Source organism: Lissotriton helveticus, chromosome 8, assembly GCF_964261635.1.
Source record: "Lissotriton helveticus chromosome 8, aLisHel1.1, whole genome shotgun sequence".
Taxonomy (NCBI): Eukaryota; Metazoa; Chordata; class Amphibia; order Caudata; family Salamandridae; genus Lissotriton; species Lissotriton helveticus.
This window is the reverse complement of record NC_136069.1, coordinates 851,703,419-851,723,499: the sequence shown is the minus strand read 5'-3', so window position 1 is coordinate 851,723,499 and position 20,081 is coordinate 851,703,419. Positions and strand designations below refer to the sequence as shown.

Here is a 20,081-nt window from a genome sequence, read left to right as displayed (position 1 = left end):
AGCGCAGTGGTGGCCCCTTCACTTAGCCTGAGTCGTGCCAGAGTCCTGCCCGCCTGCACCCGTCCGCGCTCGGTTGCGCTGGTCCGGTGGTGACTCTGTCCATCGTCAGATATTGCACGATGCTTAGTTATACTAGGGAAGCCCTTGTGTCCATCAATCGGTGTCTGCCACCATGCGATAGGGCCCGCGTTTATCCCTTGTGTGGTCCTTATCAGTGTGCATGTGGTAGGTGGCTGCTTGAAGCCCCCGCCCTACCGGGCGGCGCTGGAGCGAAGTTAGCCACTGGTAGCAAATATCCCTCGCACTATATTACCATCTGGAACCTGAATGTGAGGTCGCTGGTTAAACACCACCAGGATATAGCTGACCTCATTGGTAAGGAACTTCCTGATATTTTCTGTTTGACAGAGACTTGGCTTCAGGATTCTGATATAGCTGTTCTTAACCTGGCTTTTCCTTCTGGGTATTCGACTTATACGCTCAATCGCACTTCTAGGGGTGGAGGAATTGCGCTTGCCGTCAAATCCTGCTACCCTTGCGCCTGGAGAGTTCAAAATATTGCAGGCTGCGAAAGCGCCCTGTTTAAGGTCTCTGTTACATCTCATTTTACTTTCTCAGGACTGCTAATTTATCGTCCACCGGGCAGCGATGTGGCATTTAGGGAGGCTCTCCCTGATGCCATTAGCTCGCTGGCAGTAGGATGTGCCAACTTTTCTATCCTAGGAGACCTGAATCTCCATTTTGACACCTTGGCTCTACCTTCAGTGGGTGGTATTGTGGCTGATCTTGAGGCCCTCCAACTGCTTCAATCGGTCTCGGATCCCACCCATGTCGGTGGACATATTCTGGATCCCTTTTTTTCAAATTTAGCAGAGGTAAAGGTGGCCTCCCCTCTTCCTATGTCGTGGACAGATCACTCGCTGGTGACTAACCATTATCCACTGCCAGAGTCTCCTTTTAAGCCCTCGATGCGAGTCTTGCCCAGACGGCGTTGGAGTAAATTAAAACTGGAAGATCTCCACCGCCTTCTTTCCGAAGACCCACTGGGCTCAGTGGAGAATGTGGAATCTGGCTATGACCATTTTTGCGAATGGGTAACCAGAGCCCTTGATTCCCTTATTCCAATGACATCGAGCAAGTGTGGACCCCGCAACCCAAGTCCTTGGTATAATGGCACACTGCGTGTGCTGAAAAGCTCTTGTAGACGTGCAGAGAGAGACTGGCGGAGAACGTATGATAACAGCAAAAAAGCCTTTTATATGGCTACCGTCAAGTCTTATCACCGAGCTGTCTGCAGAGCCCGGGCCGCATTCTATGCCCTGGAATTCCGTAACAGTCTGAATCCAGTCAAAACCATCTTCAAAGCTCTCAAGGATCTTGTGGCTAAAAAGCCCTCTGTCGATGTTATTGGCTCCAACACTCATTGTGAAACGCTGGCGGCCTTTTTCCTGGAGAAGGTTCACACCATCTATAGAGCCTTTCCCATGGTTGTGCATACCGGCGCCGGGCTGCATAATCTCCCTAGACAGGTGGTGTTAGACTCTTTCCCCTGTCTTACACCGGAGATTTTTAAGACTCTGGCCCTTCAAGTTAAGTCGGGGTCTCCGGCAGACCCGCTCAAGCCAGCAATGTTTAGAGACTTGCAACCCTCTAACCCAGTTTCGGATCTGATTAACATTTCGCTCACGTCTGGCCGGGTACCTTCGAAGTGGAAGCAGGCAGTAGTAATGCCCATTTTGAAGAAGCCATCTCTCGACCCCAGTAAATCGGAGAACTATCGGCCGATCTCGCTTCTCCCGTGGCCAGCCAAAGTCGCGGAGGCGCATGTTAACACCGCCCTCTCTGACCATCTCTCGCGTACTAACGTTCTGGATGATACACAGAATGGTTTCCGAGCTGGCCACAGCACGGAGACAGCACTCCTATTTATGGTTGAGCATCTGCGGGCGGTGCTCGATGCAGGTCAAACGGCGGCGCTTGTTTTATTAGATCTGAGCGCCGCCTTTGACACCGTCTCGCATGGGATCCTCCTGGCGGATCGTTCTTTCTGTGTGGCTGCCCCGCCCCATCAGTCCAAATTCCATCCTCTGACGCTTGGGGTCCCGCAGGGTTCCTCGCTGAGTCCCACGTTGTTCAATCTGTACGTGAGGCCGCTGGCTGAGGTCGAAAAGCACTGCGGTATGACCATGGTGTCATACGGGGATGATACTCAGCTAGCGGTCACGATCAGCGGGGATTCTGGGGTGGAGGCCCCAAGATTCCGGGACGGACTACGGGCGGTGGCCAGTTGGATGACGTCCAACTGTCTCCAACTGAATGCCAAAAAAACAGAGATTATGGTCTTTGGCAAACAGACGGAACTTTGGGGCGATACTTGGTGGCCCCCTGAGTTGGGTCCCACCCCCACTCCGGTTTCGGAGATTAAAAATCTGGGGGTGTGGTTGGACCCTACCCTCAGTTTTGTAGGCCATACTAAAATGATGGCGGCCTGCTGCTTTGGCATTCTGCGTAATCTGAGACCTGCACTCAAATTTTTGACGCCGCGACCCGTCAACTTGTGGTTCAGGCGACGGTGTTGTCTCGGCTGGATTATGCCAGCTCCCTTTTTATAGGGTTAAATCAGGCCGAGCTCACCCGCCTCCAGCGAGTGCAAAATGCAGCAGCCAGAGCAGTTGTAGGCCTTCCTAGGTTTTGTCCTGTTTCTCACACCCTGCGTGCTCTCCATTGGCTGCCCATCAGGCAGCGAATTCACTTTAAGGTGCTTTGTATGTCCTTTAAGATCTTAAAAGGCCCCTCCGCTCAGATACTGCATAACCTTCTGTGTCCCTATATTCCTGGTCATTCTCTTCGCTCTTCGGACCGTGAATTAGCAGCAGTTCCACGTTTTAAACGCAGCCGAGCTGGGGGACGCTCCTTTCGGGTGCGGGCAGCCGTTCTGTGGAATGCTCTTCCTTTTGAAATCCGGACCCTTGCCGACCTGCTTTCTTTTCATAGGGCTGTCAAGACTCTTCTGTTCCCGTAGCCCTCTCCTCTCTTAAACGCCCATCTTTTCAGTTATGTTGTGTGGCTTCCTTGTCAGGCGCCGGGACGCTCCTTCGCTGGAGCAGCTGTGCGCATAATAAATGCCAGTAACATAACATAACATCTAGGGAGATGCGTCACGTTTAAGCCCTGCGTCACATTATACCTGCGCCAGGTATAATGTATGCAGAGTAGGCGTTCCCATGCAAAAAAGCAATGTAGAACTGACATAGTGAAATTAACAACAATTCACTGCATCACTCCACGCCTTCACTGCATCAAAATCCCTACGCCTTCTTACACCAGGCATAAGGAATGACGCCTGGCTTTGTGTATGGGACTCACCTATCTGTTGTGGCACATTACTGGAGGTGTGTCACTTTCATGAGCAACTCCACTGATGCGTCAATTTTGTGCTAACAGATGCGCCGCATTTGTTAATCCTTGCTCCATGGAGCACTGTATTGTAAATAGAGCGCATCCATGGTAGCACAAGGACATTTGGCATGGGTGCATGGAAACTGATGCATCTATGCAAATGCAGTTCCTTGTAAATCTGCCCCCCAATACAAAAATCTTTCGGAACAAGTGACAGGAAGTTTTCTTCAGCGGAATACAATACAACTATTTTTGGAAATTCCCCTTCAAAATACATTATCGTTTTCTTCCCTGACTACAAATGGCAGTGCATTTTTCTTGTTTTTCAGTACCAACCCCCCTTTTTGAGTGTGTTTATGAAAAACAAAAACAAAAATCAGTGTCCCTAATAAGCTCCCTGCTTATGACAAACTCTTTTTTTATGCTGCCCACATCGTTGCCGGTCCAGGATTTGATGGGTAAATTGAAAAGGTTTCAAGCTCTGCTGTTAAAAAGCAGGAGTTTGCTGCACCTTTAAATTTGGTGTGGGGATTATCTGTAAAGCAGACAGGAAAGCTGCAGATTTTTGGAAGATTTCCTACTTCGAACACAATTGACATTGCTGACAGGTGTTGTCACTTTCTTAGCCCCCCCAGGTGTCTGTTTCTCATCTGTATTTCCCATTATTTATTACTGTGCAGTGTCAGGTTGCCCTGTTCAGGTTTATTCATAGTCAGATATGTGAGTTAAGCTTTGTGTCTCTGCCCAAGATGATTCCCAATGTATTTATTTTTTACTTTTAGAAACTGCGGGGCATATTTCCAACAAATAGCGATATTTATCGCTAAGTAGGGTTGGCGGCAATATTTTTATCGCCGCGCATCACCGGTTTTTATCGCTGAGATAACTTGCTATTAGCAAGGTTTATCCCAAAAGCGATAAAAATCAGGCGAAATACGTGAATATCGCTGAGAATACAGCGATATTCACGCATTAGCGACGAAATGCTCTTAGCCGTATTATCCACCTCCCATTGCATAACATGGCTAAGAACTGGTCTGAGCAGGCGTTAGTTTTTGGCGATAGCAGGAATATTTCCATCGCTTTGCCTGCCTTGCTAATAGGCGATAGCGACGTTAGCGACTGCTTTCAGTCGCTAACAGGTTGGGTATGCCCACTTTGCATGTCATTAGCGATAAACATCGCTGACATGCAAAGCGGGCCCCAAACCGCTCGCTATCGCCTAAAAGCTGTCTCTAACATCAGTTAGCGCCAGCTTGCTAATAGGGCGATGATATTATCGCCGCTTAGCGGCCGAAAACGGCCGCTAAAGCAGCGATAATGTCATTTCGCCAGGCTTGGTAATATGCCCCTGCATATTTTAAAACTCTACAGGAGTCTGAGATCTGCAGAACAGCCTTGACTACTGTCAGCTCATTCTCAAATGTATTTTAATTGTCTTCATTATAGCTCGTGTTAACATGGAACTGCTTAATAACATGTGTAGCTGGGTTTCAAGTCTAAGGACGTGTATGAAACGTTTTTCTGATTTCCAGGATATCCAGCAAGTAGGTAATAATGCCGTAAAAGATTCACTTCCTAACTGATACCGTTTGCCCTACTTAATAAAGGTACATACATAATCCTTCAAGAAATAACACCCGTTTTTTATTTCGTGTCAGCACATAAGGCCCCCCTCAGTGTTACTGCCTAGTTAATAGTCCATCAAAACATCTGTGCTGCTAATCTGATCCTAAATATGTCACAATGCCTGGTAGGATGCCTAGGCATTTCAGAGTATTTCTCAAAATGTCTGCCTGTTAGGACTACTGTGTGTGGTTTGAAAGGAGATGTGAGAACAGGGTGGGCTTTATTTGGTTGCGGTTGAGATCGAATTCTCCTAAATGGACGATTGTGAAAAAGCAATGAATTCACTGTATAATCTCAAATTCCTCTAAGGAAGTGTTAATTTTACATGCAGGGTTATAGTAGTTCATGATGTTGACTGTGAATGAGGTGGAGTGGTATTTGAATTAGAGAGGGAGGTGGTCTTCAGTCTTGTATATTCAGATTTTTTCCCCCGCAATCATTTGCTGACACATGGAGCCATGCCTAGCATCAGTGTTTATTTTGAGCCGGTGGTTGCAGGTTATTTATGTAGGGACGGGCACTTGTTTTTCCGTATCAGAGATTCACTGAGTACACTAGAAGGATATCACACAGATTGTGAAAGGAGGAAGAAAAAGACGAAAAAAACAGAAATCAGAAGCGCAAGGAAAAGGGGCAGATAGTGTTCAGCAGTTGAATAAAAACTTCCGGCCTTGGTATCAGCGTGCCAATTTTTAATTGCTCTGGCTGGTTAATGCTTCGGGCCCTGGCAAATTAAGTACTTCCTAGCATGCCGCTGTGGGCCTTTCAAGGCCATTAACGAGACTTTCCCAAGTTGACACATTTTCAATTTTTTATTCTCTAATTGATGGCAGCCTTTGGCCACCGAACAGAATTTGATTATGCTACTTTGAAATACGTATATGAGAGTTCCACGTTTTATATGTGTGTCATGGATGAGATGTAATTACCGGATGTATGATGTTACAACGCATACTTTTACAACGCATACCGTTACAACGCATTTTTTACAACGCAAAAACTTTTACAACGCATACCATTACAACGCATGTTTTTACAACGCAAGTACTTTTACAACGCATGCCATTACAATGTAAGTATTGGTAAGTATTTATTATATTTTTTTTAAATTAATTGTAATTAATATAATTTAATTTAATTTAATTTAATTTATTTAATTTAATTTTTTTACCCTGTACCCCTGTATCCCTGTATGTTTAATTTAATTTAATTTATTTAATTTAATTTTTTTACCCTGTACCCCTGTATCCCCAAAACCCAAATTAACCCAGAAACCTAAAAATACCCCTGTACCCCAAAAACCCAAAACTGTCCCTGAACCCAAAAAATACCCCTGTATCCCATAAACCCAAAACTGTCCCTGAACCCTAAAAATACCCCTGTACCCAAAAACTGAAAACTAACCCTGAACCCTAAAAATACCCCTGTACCCAAAAACTGAAAACTGACCCTGAACCCTAAAAATACCCCTTTACCCAAAAACTGAAAACTGACCCTGAACCCTAAAAATACCCTTTTACCCAAAAACTGAAAACTGACCCTGAACCCTAAAAATACCCATTTACCCAAAAACTGAAAACTGACCCTGAACCCTAAAAATACCCCTTTACCCAAAAACTGAAAACTGACCCTGAACCCTACAAATACCCCTTTACCCAAAAACTGAAAACTGACCCTGAACCCTAAAAATACCCCTTTACCCAAAAACTGAAAACTGACCCTGAACCCTAAAAATACCCCTTTACCCAAAAACTGAAAACTGACCCTAAACCCTAAAAATACCCCTTTACCCAAAAACTGAAAACTGACCCTGAACCCTAAAAATACCCCTTTACCCAAAAACTGAAAACTGACCCTGAACCCTAAAAATACCCCTTTACCCAAAAACTGAAAATTGACCCTAAACCCTAAAAATACCCCTTTACCCAAAAACTGAAAACTGACCCTAAACCCTAAAAATACCCCTTTACCCAAAAGCTGAAAACGTAAAAAAAAACCAAACATATAAAATATTAAATACTTACCAATACTTACATTGTAATGGCATGCGTTGTAAAAGTACTTGCGTTGTAAAAACATGCGTTGTAATGGTATGCGTTGTAAAAGTTTTTGCGTTGTAAAAAATGCGTTGTAATGGTAGTGCGTTGTAAAAGTTGCGTTGTAAATGTTGTTTACCGTAATTACCATAGGTGCCTGGATAGAGAAACTAACTAAGGAATTTGGATCCGGGAGCCATCTTCCTTTCTGCCCGCTTAGATTCCAACCACAGGGAATGATTAGGGAAGCGAAATTAGTGGCATAACAAAGGTCCCCACAGCCCCTGCAGTGCGGGGGGCCTCGATTTCCAGGGGGACCCCTCGGCGCAGTACCCTGGCCTGAGAGCTTCTGGGTAAGGTGTGGGGGGGCCTCCATGAACTTTGCAGGGGGGGGCCTCAAGTTTCGTTACTCCACTGAGTGAAACCTTTGTCCTCTTCCAAAATACAAAGATAAGGTGTGAATTAAAGGTCACACCTCTCCTTTTGCATGTATACGTCCTTCTGTACTCTCTGGCTCATTGCCTGTAAGTGTTTTCTGACCACTGGTCATTTGGGAGGTGGGGAATATCTTTGAAACTGGAGCTTGGGAAGACTGGTCTTGGAAGGTATTTTGCTCTTTAAGTGAGACCTCTATTATGTAAGTTAGTTCAGAAAAGAGGCAAAAGAAATTACCTGACCTCCGGTCAACTATTGAAGACTTTGGGTTGACCCTGAGAGTAACTTATAGCATGCATTGCTACTCCATGGAGTGTCCCAGCTAGAAAAAGCATAGGCAGTGATGGCTGGTGCAGGTAAGAGTGGTGGGGAGGAGTTGACAGACGATGATGAGGAAAAATATTTTTGTTTTTAAAGAAAACCATTTACCTTGCGCTCACAGCATCGCCGACCCTTTATTTTCCCTTGTTGCCATCTGTCGACTCCGTCAACACCCCCCCGCCCCATCGTCCTTACCTGCACCGGCTATCGCTGAGCCTAGGTCTTAAATGAACCACCGTTTTAGCCCTGCACATAAAAAGCCAGGTTTTACGTTTTTTCTTAAACATTGCAGCATCGCTCCCGGCGAGTTACTCAAGATGTAGCTGATTCCAAGCAACTGAGCCCAGATACTTGAGGGACCTTCTACCTATTTTTATGCACTGAATTTTGAGGATAACGGCAAGGGGAAGATGGGGAGGTTTATGGGAAGGTTTGGAAAATCCCTACTAAAATAATTATTTATAACAGAATGGAGAAGAGGGATGCAGCGGCTGTCTGATAAGGAAGTTAAAGCAATAGGAATCAGAAGAATGGGGATAGTGCATGATAATGATAAGGGAGGATTTGGGGGTATCCACAAACACAATTAGATGGTGGTTGCCATAATATAATCAAAAGACAGAAAGTATTTTTTAAGTCGGATTTTTGAGTCACAATTTTGAAAATGCCACTTTTAGAAATGTTGTATTTTCCTGCCCTGGCCGTTTGGTGCCTGCTGTCTGTGTCCTGGGTCACACAACTCAGAATGGTTGGTAGTTGGCCTTTGTGTATTCCTCCTAGACTGTGACACAAAGGGGGACTAGATGTTGGCAGGATGGGCCAAACTGCCAGGAAGGTTGGGGCCAAGCTGTTCCCTGCCCCACTTACCATTTCAAAGGCCTGCCTCCAGCACATACACAAAGGAACTTGACATCAGCCTTTAATCACCTTAGTCTACTCAAAGCCATTACAGGGAGGGAGGAGCTTTTCAGAACCAGGTGTGGGGTTAGTGTAGAAATCCCTCTAGATAAAACCTGGCACCAGGCATAAATAATGGACCTCTAGATCCGCTCATCATAACACTTCTGGACCTCTGGAAGACTCAAAGGAAGGAAGGCCCTCCTGCTCGGATGCGGATAGGACTGCCCTGTTGCCCTGTTGCCTGAAGAAGGTGGCCTGGACTGACTACTTGAACCCAGGACTACCAGAATGATTCCAAGGGCTAGCTGGCTGGCCTCCTGTTCTGAGCTACAAGGACACAACAATCTCCTGAGGCCACCCTGTAACTGCCCAACTCTCCTCCTGCAACTAAACCTGCCTGGACCTGCCTGAGCCCTGCTTGCCTCTGCTAGAGTGAGTCTCCGATCCCCAAGAGGTGGCTCCCGAGGTTCTGGACCCTTGTATGGCATCAGAGTGCCCTCCTCTTAAAGAATGGAAGGAATCTCACGTGTTGGGCTCTTTGCATCCACGAAAGAGCCCGTTCGCACCAAGGCTCAACCGCCCATGATGACTAGCAATGAAAAGCTCCAGTTAACATGACTCTTCATGCCACAGCAACCACCACAATCACCCTCTGCCCAGGTCTGCACTTCACACTACAACAACGACAGCCAACGGTAAGTGCCAATGTGAAGACCATCCGCGATGCCCAACTCGATCTTTCCACTACAGTGACGACCATTTGTGATAACAGGCCTGCTCTTTGTGCTACAGCAATCACCATCCGCTATGTTCTCCCTGCTCCTCCCAGCCTCCTCCTCCATGAACGGGACTCTTTACGTCAGACTTTGAGAAGGTAACGTTTTCAGCAGGACAAATTTGGTCCCTGTATCCGGCCCGTACTCCATCGCTGTCTGCCTGAACTTTTGTCATTCCTCCTGTCTAGCACCACCAGATGGACCTGAGTGGCGCTGTGTGATTTTAGGTGGTATACTTACCTAAAACTCTAAAATTGCATTCTTCTGGTACTACTGATTGGATTTTAGTAATTCTACAATCATTATAGTTTTTAAAATGTACTCTATTTTTCTAAATTGGTGTGGGATTTTTCTTTGAGTTTTGTTTTCACTTTATTACTGGTTGTGTGATGCACAAATGTTGAACACAGTGGAGCAGGTTTACAAGCCCCTTGCGCCTAATTTACGCCGCCGTTGCGTCACTTTTGTGACACAGCGGTGGCGCAAATCCTGCATCATGGGTCGGGGTACTTACAACGTGACGCATCTGGGAGATGCGTCATATTGTATTGCCCTGCGCCACATGTAGGCGTTCCTGCGCAGGGAGGGTGTTCCGGCACGGGAACGCCTCCTAAAAGTGGCTGAGAGAAGTCTACAAGATTTCACTCAGTCACTTTTAGGCCCATGCTGCGTCAAAACCCTGCGCCTGCCTGAAGCAGGCTTAAGGATTGACGCAGCATTAACCAGATAGGGCCCCCAGAGCATTGCTGGAGCTGCGTCGCGCTTGTGACGCAACTCCAGCAATGCGCCACTTTTACGGCACAGATGCGTCACGCATCTGTGCAATTTTTGCCCCATGGTGCGTTGCATTGTAAATGCGGCGCATCCATGATGGCGGAGCTGTGGCGCACAATAACTGGCGCATCCCTGCTGATATGCAGGGATGCGCCAGTTATTGTAAATATGCCCCAGTGGTTCTAAGCTAAGCCTTTTGTGAAAAACTACCCGGGGCATTAAGCGCAGGTTAATTCAGAAACTTTTTTGTTAAACCATCAACCAAAAGCCCAATTTCCTACAAGGTGGACGAAATGATGATTTGTGACCAGTATCTCCTTATATATTTACTCCTATAATGAGTTGAACGACTCAAATGGGGAATAACTGCATAACCAGATTTACCGGACATGAAACCGCATGGAATTGCCAACTCCAGAGAGGTTAATGAAGCTTGACTGCATGATATTTTACCTGTCAAAAGTAGAGGCCGGTAAAACTGGCTCCGACATTCCTCACCTGGAAAAACCAGGTGCCTGATGTCATGATCAGTCAGAGCAGTATCCGCCCCTGGCTGGCCCGCCACTTACTCACACCCCAGAGATTAATATCGCAGCTGAAAATAGCAAAATATGAAATGACAAGCATTTAATCATCACCATGAGAGTAGCTACTGGTCTGTATTATCTATTAACACATAACGTTAATTTGTCCCTTAATAGTAGGTAGGGAATTCACCATCAGCATAATTCAGCAGTGTTCTACATACTTCCATGCAAAATAATCTAAAATATAATTGTTTCCCTATGTGCAAGTGTCGCACTGTTTCTAACAAAGATGTAATTGACTCTTCTTTTTTTTAGTATGGAAGGTACATTAGAGCCAACACTGCAGCCAGTTGTGAAGGATTTTTAAAGCTGCTAATTAATGCCACTCACTTTCACATTGTTCTGCGGCCCATTTTCTATTTCTGTAGCTGTTTGTCAAACAGTCCCACTGAAGAGGTGCCGCCATGTAACTGATGCCGCCTGGATAACGAGACTCTCATTTTTTCTGTCATCTGTAATGAAAAAGAGGCAATTGGTTCCATTTTGAATGTCAAAGATAGTGTGAAACTGCTTATTTTGAAATTGTAATCAGCTCGCCAGGGCAAACTCATCAAAAGAAGATATTATCATTCTCCGTCTCTTGTATTTCATTTATATTTTGTCCGTCTCAATGATGCATGATAGAAAAATGCGTATAGATCCATTATGATCTTGTAAATGCAGAGTGAAAATTTAAATATTATCCCTTCTAACTATAATTTATTTCCCAACACACGTTCTTGAGATATTTTATGTCATTTTCCATATTTTACAATTAAATTGCTTTTACCCTGAAGTGGCTACTCCACTCTTTTGACTGATTACCTTTGACTGAAACTTATACTGTAGTCAATGGACTATTATGAGTGCATCCCCTCTTTACATGCGTTACATATGAACTCATTTTATGTATGTCACTGAATATTACTCTGTGATTAATAAATGTGTAGTCAGAAAGCTTCGTGCAGCGCCTGGTGCGCAAATTCCTTTGTGCTTGACAAATTCAATAAGGGACAGAGTTGGAAATATATATATATATCCACTGTATATATCCTGTAATGCAACACTATCATGTGAACAAATGTTATGGCAAAGGATGCCCCCAGTGGGCATTGGCACATTTACGCATTGAGGGGCAAATTTATCATTTCAGATGCAACGGAGCTTTGTGCAGCGTTGCATCAGAATAACTTGCGCCGTGTTGCTGCAGATTCCTGCGCCATGGATACGCTGAGGCTTATTTACAAGGCCCTTGCGCCATTTTTGCGTAATTTTTAACATGGGAAAAGTAACGCAAAAGTGGCGCAAGGGGCTTATAAATCTGCCACGCTGTATTTATCATATTGCGGACTATAGTGCAGGGCCGGGGATGTGCAAAGTAGTTGATTATGGCACAAAGTGCCGTAAAACAACTACTAGCTATGTGACACAAAGTTGAATTGTGTATCGTAAAACTCCTTTACGCAAATCTGCATTGTGTCACACCGGAGTGAATGTGCCCTGAGAACGCTTGAAAAAAATTAAACAGAGCAACGCAATTTTCACTATCAACCCCCTGCCACCCCGGCCAATATCTACAACTATGGAAGGAGCCTCAGGAGCCTAGGACAGAAACAACCCTAACCCTGAAGAAATGCCAGCAACCCAGGGAAAAAGGAAGAGGAAGTGAAAATTCTCAGAGGAGGAAAACGAAATACTGATCAATAAGGTGACCAAGAAGGAACATCTTTTATTTGCCACCTCCAAATTGCCATTAAGAAAGAAGGATGCTATATGGCAATCTATAGTGGAAAAGCTCAACTGCATTCATCAAACAAGAAAGGACTGTAGTGAAGGGTAATTCAGAGGTGGCATGACTACAAACATAGGGCAAAAGCAAAGCTATCCAGGAACCTAAAAGCAGCCATGAACACTGGAGGAGGACCCAATGTCCAGGAGGATTTGGACCCATTGGAGAAGAAGGTGGCATCTCACATTCCAACAGAGTTGGTAGTCTGAGTGGAAGGTCAGGACATTGCTGACGTAGAGGACCAGCAAGGCATACAGGGTGAGTGAAAACATGAGGGTATATTTATCAGATTTTCACACAGTGCAATGCAGCAAGAAACTGTGCTGCATGAAAAACAGAGGGCATGAATAAGTTACATTTAACATTATATGGTGCATTCCTTCTCTCTGCCTGCACTGGCATGATGTGCTGCTTAGCACCGATGCAGGCGCCAGTGATGTAGGCAGGATTGTTTTTGTGCAGTAAGGGAAAAAACAATCCCCATAGGCATTTTCCTGTCTGTATGTGTGCTGCAAACTGCAGCACATACAGAAGCAGGAAAAAACAAGGATAAATAATGATATTTCTCCTCATTATGACTCCCCTAGGGAGGCATAGCATTTCGACGCAGTCCCAGGTTTATTACTGATGGTAAATCTAGGAATGTGCCAAAATCCATGGGTGGATACATGGGATCACCCATGCTCCACACAAGGAATTCCTCCCTTGAGCAGAGTAATGCAAGGCAGTGACTTATGGCCTTGCATGGCTTGGAAAATATAATTCCAGGTTTTGCGTCGCTCTTTCGCCCCCTTGCATGGTGTAAGGGTGGCATAAACAAATGATAAATATGGGGCAAGGCGTGTAATGTCATAGAGAAGTGGACAAGGACAGTATGATCAGTTGTCCAATAACGGATAAATGGCATTTTCATCTGATTGCTGGGACATCAACCTAGGAGCATACTTATCAATCTTTACATTTACCCTCGTGCCAATCAAGGGGAGGCAAGTGTGAGGCAAAATTTAAATCTGTTTCATTACACCAGACAGGGTCACCCTGCATGGCCTTGACTGGCTTGATTTATCAAGAGTAACACAACATTTGCGGAAATCGCTCCCTTGCATTACTGTGCAGCTGGGAGACCTGCCATGGGTGGAGCGAGGGTGTACCCATGTATCTACCCATGGATTTTGACACATTCCCACATTTGCCAGAATTAGTAGACGTGGGTATGCGTTAGAATTTATGCCTCCCCAACAGTAGCGCTACAATGAGAAGTCTTGCTATTTATCCTTGTTGTTTCCTCTTTTTGAAGTGTGCTGCATTCAGCAGGACACGTAAAAAGGGAAAAATGCCTTTCAGGATTGTTTTTGGGGAGGTAGGTGGCTCTTCCTGCACAAAAACAATCTCACCTATAACGCAGGCCCCATTTCACCATGACACAAATGTGCCTGCATTTGCGGTAGGCAGGCAAAAGTGCACGAGCGCTAGGAAAGGACAGAAATATGCTTTATAATGCAAACAGTGGTGCATTTCTGCCCTTTCCTTTTCATGAAGCACAGTTCAGCAGGCTGTCTTGCTGCATTGCGCTGCAGGAACGTTTGAGAAATATGCCCTTTAGTTAAGAAATTGCCAATGAAGCTGGCATTGGCTTGTCATATAATACCAATTAGTGTGCCTATGTCCTGCTGGCTAAACGTAGTTCAATGCATTTATATCCATGCTGTGAGGCCTGCTGGAGCTGCATTGGTTTGCCTAAATGATATAGGTACTCAGTGCTCTATCAAATACATCTGTGACATGCAGAGTGCCATTCACGGGACATCTGCTAGGCCACAGTGCAAGTTCTCTGCCATGAGGACATATACACTGACAATGCATGTAAGACTGACTGAAAGCTATTGTCTCGTAGAAATCTTTGTTTCAAATCATTAGTTGACCTACATCCACGTACCTTCCAGGGCACAAGACTTATGGGCCACTGTCACTCCTTTCTAAATAGGTTCAACATGGACACCTCTGAGACCTGGTATCAATATCTATACCACAGGTTAGAGATAATACTTGGGTAATGTCTGGATGACAGAAAAATGTCTCACACCACTGCACCACTACATGGAGAGATGTTAATTGTTTTGTTTGGTTATAATAAAGATACACCTAAAGTTCAATCTTACTGACGCATTTCCTGCATCAATCTGTTGTGCAATGATTGCAATGTGATGACTAATCTAGTGACACTGTGCATAATGCCTGTGCAAAGTATAGTTTCCTATGACATGCAGATTCTGTTTGATTTACATCATCACCATATTTCAAATGGTGCAAATCAAAATACTTACCAACACCTATATTCACACTTTCTTCACATTCAAAGGGCTCCTTATATGTTACACAATACGCCTAAACCAGGTTCTGTTGTGTTAGCTGTCTAACTCAGTGAGATATGATTCAAGGTGATTGTTAGAATTTGGGTCTCTAATTGGCAGAAGAGTGTACCCTGTCAAACAAGGCAACACAATCCTAGTCAGGGTAAGTCAGATACACACCCAAAATTAGCCTATGCTCACCCTCCGGTAGCTTGGAACAGAGCTGTCAGGCTTAACTTAAGATGCAATGTGTATAATGTTTCTGCACCACTTAAAACAGTAAAACAGTCAAAACACCACACAAAAATAATCCACACCAAGTTAGAAAAACAAAGCTTGATTTAATGAACAGAACAGGACCAAAAATCCAATTAGTAGAACCAGAGTTATGCATTTTAAAAAAATAGCTTGAAATATTGTGCTTAGAGACATCTGGTTGCACTTGACCGGGGTAAATCCAAACTTTCAAGCCAACCATGATGCACCACCCTTGGCCTGCTGCAAACAGTACCTTGCGAGGAGGATTCACCGACGTCGAGGATCTGTTGCATGGACCCGAGGAGGCGATGCGGCTTCATTGATCCGGTTGGATGTAAACGATGCATCGGATCCAAGCCGCACAATCAGAGATGCATTGGCAGTGGCTTCCTTGCGAGGTAGGCAATGCGTTGTCATCAAACCGCACTGCCTGCAATGCGATGTACTTGGCAGGCGATGTAGCGGGCTGGAAGTGATGCATCAGTTCCGACCGGCACAATGATGCTAAAGCATGGATTTTGCAGCCAAACTTCAGAAAACCCAAATTGAAGGGCCCAGGACTAGATTAGCACCACGTTCCAGGGTAAATTTACAGTTAGCAGAGTCCCAAAAGTTGCAGGAGAGTTGAGTGAAGTCTTTGATATCCCTAAAAGTGGGAGGAGGGGGGTCAGCTACTTCACTTATCACAGCGCGGGGACACGCCAGTGGCGTAACCAGGCGCTTAACAAATGTCCAAATAAATAAATAAATAAAACTTCAAATAAGGAGGCAAGTCAGCAAGCACTTGAAGTCACTTAAGTTCTTGAGGAAGTAGAGACGCAGGTCCAGTCCTTCTCACTTTCAGGCATGAAGGGCAGCAGGCAGCAGGGCAGGCACAGCAGAGCAAGAATCTAGCAGGATCAAGCAGAGTGACAGTCATTTCAGCAGCATAGCTTTCCTTCCTGGCAGAATGTCCTCAGGTCCATAAGTGTCCTGAGTTGGTGGTGTCAGGGGTCCGGTACTTATTCCTAGTTGTGCCTTTGAAGTGGGAGACTTCAAAGAGACGTCCTTGAAGTGCCCTACCTGCCCTGGCTCCAGACTCACTACAGGGATATTCAGCTCTTTATGTGGGGACAGGTACAGTCCATGTAGGTGTAAGTGTCAGCTCCTCCCCCCATCATGCCCAACATGACCTATCAGCAGGTTAATGCCCCATTGGGATGAGAGTGGGTCATCCAGGTACACCTAAGCTCCCTTTGTGTGTGACTGACTGGAGGGAAAGCCAAACCCAGTCATCATCTACTCCAGATGTGTATTCAGAGACAAGCAGAGGCACCAAATGGGTAAAGCTCAATATTTTCCTAATTGGAAATTGCACTAATAAAATATCATAACAAAATCCTAATGCTAACCTATGGGAGGGATAGGCCTTTGCAGTAGTAAAAAACGAATTTAAGCCAGTAAAAATGAAGTCAGCAAAAAGGAGGTCAGAAGGCAATTAATCAGGGGAAACCACAGCAAGGATGCCAGGTCTAACACGTGTCCCCCCAGCTGAAAGTGGGGAGAGCTACACAGCCCCTTGGGAGTTCTCTTCAGTAGGGTGGAAGAACCTAGAGAGACCATCAACACTGATGTGGTCTGTTCCAGGGCGGTGTTCCACCGTTAAGCCCATTCCCTGAAGGAAGATGGACCACCTCAACAGCTTGGTATTCTCACCCCTCATCTGCATTTTACATCTGAGAGGCCTGTGGTTTATCTGAACCCAGAAGTGAGTGTCAAGCTGGGATGGGCTTAGATTCTTCAGTGCCCAGACCACAGCAAAGGCTTCCCTTTCTATTGTGCTGCTCCTCTCTTCCCTGGGAAGTAGCTTCCTACTGATGAAGGCTACAGGTTGACTCAGGCCCTTTTTATTTAGCTGTGAGAGCACGGCTCCTATACCATGCTCTGAGGCATCTGTCTGAACAATGAATTCCTTGGAGAAGTCAGGATCCTTGAGCATGGGTGCTGTGCACATGAAATCCTTCAGGGAGTCAAAAGCTTTCTGCCACTCCTCCATGGGGCTGCTTCATGGAAATCAGCTCTGTCAAGAGGGCAATAATTGTTTCATATACCTTGGCGAATCTCCTGTGATAACCAGTGAGGCCTAAGAAGGATCTCACTTCTGTCTGGGTCTTGGGAGGTTCCCAAGCCAGAATGGGTTCAATTTTGGCCTGGAGAGGCTGCATCTCACCACCTCCCACTTGGTGACCCAAGTACATCACAGAACACTGCCTTACTTGGCACTTATTGGCCCTGATAGTTAGGCATGCACTCTGTAGAGCGCGAAGCACTTCCCTAAGGTGGCACTGGTACCCCTCCCAGCTGAAGATCTCAATATAGTCTAAAGCTCTCTAACCCAGCCAGGACCTGGTTGCCCAACCTCTGGAAGGTGGCAGTGGTGTTCTTCAACCTGAAGGACATTACCTGGAACTGGAAGGGCTCTTTTGGTTTGGAGAACACAAACCTCCATTTCGTACCCTAAGTCAAGGCAATCTGTCAGTACTCAGGTATTAACTCAGACGTACTAAGGAACTTGGCAGCTCCAAGCCAATCTATAAGCTCATCAGCTCTGAGGATGGGGTTCGAATCAATCTTGGTGACTGCATTGAGACCACGGTAGTCCACACAGAAGCTAAGTTCAGGGGGTGACAACTGGAGGGGCAGTCTTGGGGACCAACACCACTGGGCTGGACCAAGGGTTGTTTGAGGGATCAATTATATTGAACACTAGTATCTTGGAGACCTCCTCCTTAATGTTGGCCCTCGCCTTATCAGACATCCAGTATATTTTGTTCTTCACAGGTGTGCTATCCCCAGTATCAATATCATAGGAACACCATGTTGTGGGTCCTGGGGTGAGTGAGACGAGAGAGGCAAATTGCCCCAACAACTGCAGGCAGTCTCTTTGTTGATCTAGGGTCAGTGAAGGAGAGAGGCTGATACCCTTCATTGAGCCATCCTGGTCCTTGGAAGATAGGAGGCTGCTTAAAGATTCACTCTCTCCTTCCACCCCATCATCAGTGACCAAGAGCATGGTAATCTGAGACCTATTAAAGTGGGTCTTGAGACAAATAACATGCAATACCATCAAAGGGTTCCTAGGAGTATTGAGGTCTGCCAAGTAGGTGACAGCACTCTGGCATTTCTTCATCTAATAAGGCTCAGGTCAGCAGTCTCAACCAGTGGGGAATTCTGATCATATCAGTGTTTCATGTCCTCCTGGCTAGCTTTCAGATTTTTCTGGGAGAGTTTCCGGTAGCAGGCTGTTTGGTTGCCAAGGGTCAGCATGTAGCTGACCATATTCTGGGGGGCACTCCCAGGAGCTTGCTCCCAGCCCTCCTTCACCTGTCAGGAGGACATCCCACTTATTCCTCATGGGTTCCAGTAGACCCATATCATGCCTTTCAGGGTTCGGTTGGAGATGGTAAGTAGTAAAGAACTTGAAGGTTAACCCTCAGCCCTTCCACATGGCCTTCATTTAATAAGACAAATGGGATGGTGCTCTAGCACTGGGGACCACCAACACGCATGTTACACCAGGTTCAGGAGCCTTGGACTTACTGAACAGGAGACCATTCTCCCAGTAAATCAGGTAACTGGAGAGGCGTCACCCACTGCCTGGGTGTCAGCCTGCTGACATGGGCCAACAAGAGAAGGGAATTCCCTTTGTGCCTTGCAGAACTCCTCCTTGGTGGGACCCCCTTCTTGCTGCCATTTGGACAGCTCAGGCAGGTTCCCTAGTTTGGCTACATCCTCCCCTGTAGGTACTGGGGCATCCCTCTCAGGTTCAGCCTCCTCTCAGATTATGGAAGACTCAGAAGCTGGTTTCCTGTGCCCCTTGCCCTTCATCTTTTTGGCAGGCACCTGGGTCATTTGTCTAGGTTCTCTTGACTACCTCCTTGGGCTCCCATGGACTATGTCGTCAGGATTACCCATTCAGGCAGCCCTAACATCTTCAAGTGTGACCTAAGCTCCACCTCTTCCAGGCAGTATTCTTCTTGTTATTTCCAAGCAGACAATCCACAAGCATCGATGGACTCACAGCTACCCTCACGAAACCTGAGACCCCTCCCCATTCAAAGGGAACCAGAGCCACTGGGTAGTGGCTCTCACGGTTATCAGCAGCAACAACTTGGTGGGACACATTGAGGACTACCTGCCGCTCAAGACACCAGACGACTCCTGACGGTTGTCATGCTGGCTCTTGTGTCTTTTGGAACCTCCACCATCTGCCTATTGATGGTGACCCACTGACTGTACTTTCTAGCATTGTCAGGCATGTGGGCCCTCTGCACCATCTCTCAATCACCCAGGGACACTTGGGTACCCTTTACACTGCTCTCCAAACTATCGGGGGCAAACTCATCACCAAGTTCTAATTACACTAGCCAATCCATGACTACCCACTGGTGGGGGGCAGTGCCTGCTTGAGACACTTGGCATCTCCATTGAAGTGCCCTTTCTGCTAACAATCAAAGCAGTTCAGGGGTGCCTTCCCTGCAGACCTGCTGTCAGGGAACCATTTCTTCATTTTTTCAGTAGGGGGATGAGAGCCCTGACCCACATAACTAGTTTGGGGGCCTTTAGAGAACTCCTTGCTTTCATTTTTGTCCCCTCTTGTGGGGACCCTGCCCACCCTTGTGGTGATCCCACGCTTGGGTACCTTCTTTAGGGCTCTGGTGCTGACTGAGTTACAAAGCTCCCTGAAGTAAGCGAGCTTACCACCAATAAGGTGTTGATGCAGATCTGGAAAACTGCAATTCAGTCAAGGACAGACAGGGAGGACCTGGCTTGGCAGTTCGGGCTGGACTGTTCCCAAGAGGCACAGG

At 46.0% G+C, this 20,081-nt stretch overlaps 1 long non-coding RNA gene across 1 annotated transcript in view; it reads right to left on the bottom strand.

Moving 5' to 3' along the window:
* LOC144772960 (uncharacterized) overlaps positions 1-20,081 on the bottom strand; it is a 940,307-nt gene that overhangs the window by 327,626 nt on the left and 592,600 nt on the right. Inside the window, exon 6 of the long non-coding RNA XR_013599883.1 lies at positions 11,188-11,309. This is a non-coding gene — a long non-coding RNA (uncharacterized LOC144772960). The remainder of the gene's footprint in view (positions 1-11,187; positions 11,310-20,081) is intronic.